This window comes from Argopecten irradians, chromosome 6 (assembly GCF_041381155.1).
Source record: "Argopecten irradians isolate NY chromosome 6, Ai_NY, whole genome shotgun sequence".
In the NCBI taxonomy this organism is placed as follows: domain Eukaryota; kingdom Metazoa; phylum Mollusca; class Bivalvia; order Pectinida; family Pectinidae; genus Argopecten; species Argopecten irradians.
Genome location: NC_091139.1, coordinates 24254807 through 24261174, shown reverse-complemented (window position 1 = coordinate 24261174; position 6368 = coordinate 24254807). Strand labels below are relative to the sequence as shown.

General features: G+C 36.1%; 1 protein-coding gene across 1 annotated transcript in view; it reads left to right on the top strand.

Annotated features, from left to right (window-relative positions):
* The first annotated feature begins 353 nt into the window (after window positions 1-353).
* Window positions 354-6368, top strand: part of LOC138325399 (axotactin-like) — an 88508-nt gene continuing 82493 nt past the window's right edge. Inside the window, 1 exon segment of the mRNA XM_069271031.1 lies at window positions 354-1161. The gene's annotated coding sequence lies outside the window, so the exon portion shown is untranslated.

The window sequence follows — 6368 nt, the reverse complement described above, 5'->3', positions numbered from 1 at the left end:
CCGCAAGTGGCTTCAGATTTTTGCGTTTCAAGCAATAAAGCAAATTAATAACTTCACTTTTTATCGATAAGCGGGACAAAATGAATTGCGGAACACGTGGTCAGAATCATGTTTCTGAAGCAATGTCGCTGTTGTCATTATAATTAGTCCCTGGGACAACTTGACCGGTTATCAGCTATTAAAAACGATCGATCCCTGCGCTGGCTAGACGTTTAATAAATAAACAACAATTATACTAGTAGAGGAATTGACACGCGTCAACTGCTGGAATTTCTATAAAGGCGATTTCGCGGGCCCTCGGTCTTGCCTCAGGATAAATACATAATGCATGGCGATCGCTTAGAACACCAGAACTCGCTGTATCGGCGTCCTCCGTTTGCCCAATTTACTGATGAACTCGCTATTGTGATATCTGTCTCTGGTACATAATTATAACATATGGGTAGCTCCATTATAAACAGCTCTACATGTAATTTAATATTCATCATCGTTTGAGATAAACATTGGTCAAGGTCACCCAGAGCAGCATGTCAAAAACGCATACGATCATGACGGACAAGCGCTGACCATAAAACGAAGCCATGTTTATCGATGTGCCCAGTGATAAAGCAACACCTCTGCTATTTGAGTTGAGCTGCATGCTGTGTGTTCTAGTAAAATGTTTGTAGCTGCCATTCATACGGACTTATCAGGCTAACCAACGGCACTGAACCATGTCGCTAGCTACTACACACCGATGACGGATGCATGACTTCGTAACGTTGAGTTTTACGTTGATTGACAAGCTTTTGTTGATGTTCCTCGCCTTCTAGTAAACAGTCAGCGACCTTAGCCGGTCAGACCTATAACGGTACTGCGTGGACATTGCTGGATTTTTTGTGTACACCGACAAGGAATACCCCGTACCCAAGGTGTATATACATTCTACATGTGCGAGTTATACAGGTGAATTATAGCTCTGATCAAACAATACCCCGTGTGCAGGAATAAGGATATTAGGCCTATAGATTCTAACGTTCACTGAGAGAGTGTATTTCTTTGGATTTACCGAGACTTTCGTTCAAGTGTTGTTGTCATTCATAAGTTCTGGGACATTATCATGATGTCCGAATGTTTGGGATGTAAACCGTTCTGACAGAGCATTGCTGTTAGTACACGATCGTAAGTATTTTGTTTGTACACACGTTTCACGTGCTGGAATTATCATTTTGATGTATTGGGGAATGATATCCTCGCTTTCGTCATTCATCACTTCAAGATGTTCAAGATGCAATTTATTTTCGGTTGTAAATTCTTACCATTTTAATATGTACAAACATCATGTTTTAATTTCGGAGCCTACACGTGAACCCGATTATACCCATTTTATTTACCTAATGCTGTGTATAAATTACCATGTGTGTGTGTATTGGTGAAAATATGGGTTTAGTAATACACATTTATTACATCATAGAAATGTATACGTGGTTAAAGTGATTTTCCATGTTCGTTTTGCCAGTATATACAAACAAATGTCCTGGGTGAACTTGGGACAAACAATGCTATGAATATCTCCGTGGTATAAATATACATGCAGTAATTATACAAATAAACATATGTACCAATACACATGTGGTTCCGACCATTATTATATAACTACAGGACTCTGTGGTCAGGGACTACATCAGTACATGTGTGAGGTGCAGGGCCATGCAGCATCAGTTGTCTCCCAACACATTGTGTTAGTGGATACAAAATGTATATTGATTGGTTTGATCACACATGTCCCCCATCTGTCCCCTGCTGACTCATTACAGGAGGGACTGAAGTCTTTATCCTAGAAATCCCACACTACCACCCTCTACCAGTGTCTGTTTCCTCGACCCTCTACTCGACCCTCCACCAGTGTCTGTTTCCTCATCATCATGGTCTTGAGTAATAAACCAATGGCATTGAGTAATATGGCAAGAGAAAAATCAATAATTCCTTGAATTAAAAACTTGTCATTTTCACAGACAAGGAAAAAAGTAATTTACACATATGTTGATTAACATGTAGCCCTTCAATATGTTGATCTGATTGCTACATCCTTCTAATGTAAAAGTGAAATACACATATACACCATTTATAAGTAAATCATGAATTTATTTCAGAATGTTTTTAATGATAACATAAAGAAGAATAGAAAGTACCATGTGTATATTTCATATATATATACAGTGTATATATATATATAAATTATATAGCTGATTGGTTTCATGCAATTAGAAAATATATGATAATTTATATATACCAGTACGTATATACATGCACATGTACTTGTAATTATATATTTAGTAATGATGCTAATTGTATCAAATCATATTTTGTGTTTTAATTAACCTCATGCAGTATATGAATTCATTGAAAGACAATTAAAAAAATGAGGTGATTTGATTTTAATAAAGATCTAGATATTTTTGTATAGGTATGAGAAATATAGGTGTAAATTTATATAGTGTTCATAATTTTTATATAGGTCTACAATATGTATTAACTGTTCATTTATCACAGAGGTTTTATTAGTCCAACTTTCCTCTGACCCCTGTACCGTTGACAGACAATCTAATGTCTGATTTCTGTCCATAAATAAGTTACTGATTAGGACTGTTTTAACAGTGGAAATGTTTCGTACATTTCTTGTCTACAATGAATCTATATTTAGTAACAGAATGTCTATTTTTCCCTGTCCTCCATTAGATAATCATACGATGCTAGTTAGGGATAGGTCTAGTATGGGGTATATTGCAGCGTCATGGCTGCATTTCCTCGTCATTATAAACCTTACATTGTCTGCTGATGATGCAGTTTCTATATCGGTTACTATGGATACCTGATCACTGATTGGCCAGGTCTATTACGAGGGATGTTGGAAGTTTCAGGATATTCAAAATCAATTTTATTCTTCCGGACAGTTGCATGAGACTAGTGCTCTAAAAGATATTATGAGCTGTCATCCATTTTGTAATTATCACAACAAATCAAAGCCCTGGTTTAATTAGGTATATGGTGATGGTATGAGTCCCAGAGATCCTATCACTGTAGTGAATTAAGATACAGACAGATATATAGACTAACAGATAGGTACTATATGTACACCGCCTCCAGTAAAGTTGAATTGACAATATATATAAGACCCAACATATCCATCACAGTTCAATTCAATTAGGCACATGGGGATTTAGATGCATCTTCTGTCAGCTAGCTTGGTCACCTGTTCTGTCATTATGTAATTGGAGAGACCTCAGGTAAGTACTGTATTTGACCCAATAAGCAACCAAAGTGCTTATATAAATGAAGGAAATATGTGGACTACCCTTTCATAAAATGATTGCACATAGTATTAGCCATAAATCAATTCGTAAAAGAAACCAAATGTGTTAAAGAAACTGTTATTTAATTGTTTTCAGCATGCATTTACTTTGAGGTGAGGGAAAGTGAGGCTTCAAAAAGGGGAGTGAGGCACTTAGAGACACAGGTGCTTACTAGGTCGAATAAGCAATGTTACAATTGATAAATATATCTTTCATGCCTCTAACAGTTACACTGTTTTGGTCACACACACAAAAATTGCTTAACTTTATTTAAACAATAGATATTTAGAATCAACACTAAAATTGTGATTATTTTATCAGTCAATACCTATACAACTTGTATGTCTACTTTTGGTTTCAAGAGTGTCAGGGTTGAGTTACAATTATCAGGATAAAGAATTCAATACAATACTGATCAAAATATTTAAGTATCAACATACCTAGGGTTCGGGTTCATGCAATATTTTGTCAATATTTAATTTGGATGTTAGCTCATCATAATACATCAAATATAACATCAGAAATAACTCTACTGTGCTTGCTTCCTGGTAAAGAGATTCGGGCTTAAATACAATGGGTGACAGTTACCTACTACTGTATAAACTCCTTTTATATAATTAAAACTGATGACTTGAATGAATTGAGAAGTATGCAAATTTATCAATACATGTATTCAAAAGATGTTAAGTATTATTGTAACATATAGTATTTTCTGTAGCCAGAATATGTTATAATACAAGTTGAAAGACATCTGTCGTATAATTCATTCATCTGTATAGATAAAATGGCTGATTGACCATAATTACATATTAGGTTGTCCAGACAGTCGGCTGGAGCATGATTTCCTACAGGACTTAGACATTTTCCGAGACATTATCTTCAGGCCTGTAGAGAGCTCGCTAGGTCTCATTAACTTGAATATTGTTATTGGCTATGAATGCTTGCATGGCCATCAGTTCTAGAGGCACTGGACTTTTACATAAATACGGTTTTCTGCTCTGTGAAAATCAGGAAAACCACTAAAGAATTTATTCTTGCTTGAAAGACAGCCCCTTTTTGGTCTTTGAGTTGTTTTAATATGATGACCATGGATTAAGTTAGTTACTGGTTTATCGCCTACATAACTCCGCCTTTAAAGGCTTTGTCTCATCAACTGTATCATGAGACCATGGAATGTTGAGCATAAAATATATGAGACACTGATGAAAAACTCTCTTAGATGAACTTATCATTTTAACCAATCAGATCATAGATAACAATTAAGCTCTTGACGTTTTTTATCATGTGGTTAGGCATGATGATCAACCTACCAAATTGGTGTGTGTGTGGGGGGGGGGGGACTGGGGGTACGGGGTTTGTGGAAAGAGGGGGGGTTAAGAATATATATGAACTGACTCCTATTGTGTGTTAGCAGGAAGCTGTAAGAAGTGATGGTCAGCTGATAAGGATGAACCAACGCCAATTGTTAACAGTTGTTCAAAACTTGACAAAAAAAAATGTTGGCTTAGATTGGCGATAAAAACAATATACTTGACTCTACAAACATCATACCATGATGTATTGATAGTGTTAGGACAAGGATCAGAACATTTTCAATGATCTCAGGTTTTAGAAACATGGAAACAGGAAGCATGTGAGATTCTTTGATAACATGATGTAAGGAAGCAAATTCTGCTTATACATACTCCTATTTAAGTGACAGTAAATCTCCGACAGTGTGAAGATATTAGGATATTAGGAAGTGTTCAAGTTTTAATTGCAGTAAAGTTATTTATAATGCAAATGTAACTTTCTCAGACTTGTTGATTTAAAAAGACTCCTGTGACTTGAAGACCATGGCAAAATTGATGTGTTTTGATGTTCTTCACTAATGATTCCTTTGACACTGTAAATTGATGGAGGAATTTAGTGTGTATATTATATGTTTTGTGAGATTCTAGTTACATTGTGAATGGTTGTCATTACAAATGTACTGTGGCATTTAGGCATGTTTTCATGAATTTGTTCCTAATATGGGTAGGCATTATCTGTATACTCTCTGTATAATATAAATCTATAGACTTAAAGTCTAACAACATGTAACACCAGATGGTGTACAGTAATAGGTCACACTTCAGCTTCACCTCATGGGACAGATAAAGTTGACTGAGGAATCCCTGGGCTTAGATTTGTGTTAATGTATAGGAAAATCACATCAAATATTGATACTGGTAATAGGTCAAAGTCACTAGGGACACACAATATACATACCCCAAAACTAATGACACGTACACGTAAACTATGGAGGTCAAGGTCACTAGGGACACACAATATACATACCCCTTAACCAATGGCACGTACACCTTAACTATGGCGGTCAAGGTCACTAGGGACACACAAATTACATACCCCAAAACCAATGACACATACATGTTAACTATGGAGGTCAAGGTCACTAGGGACACACAATATACATATCCCGAAACCAATGCCACATATACATTAACTATGGTGGTCAAGGTCACTAGGGATACACAAATTACATACCCCTAAACCAGTGACACATACATGTTAGATATGAAGAGGTCAAGGTCTCCTGGGATCTTTAATTATATACCCCAAACCTAGTGACACGAGATAACTATAGAAAAGTTTTTTACTCTATTGTTATGATGATCATATGATAGATAATTGTTTTCCGTGACAAAAGAGTTCCGGCTTGTACTAATCATTCATCCAATTTGTATTTAGACTAGCGTTTTCTATCCAATTATTTTGATCCGGACTTCTGTACAAATGATTGGTCACAACAATGTCACACGGTAGAGAGCACATAGGACTCCATTTCATCTCGACTACGAGCCCTAGTTAATGGAATGTGTTGTTCTGTGAAGGAAACCCATCCTTGTCCGTAGACTGGAGACACTGATATTAATACTGTTTTATTATACCCTGTAATACAGTACAGGATATGTACTGATAAAGGAGTCTGGAGCCTTAATCAAATCAAATCTTACATACAGTTGTATTTATTGGGATGTTTCTGTCTCCTTGATT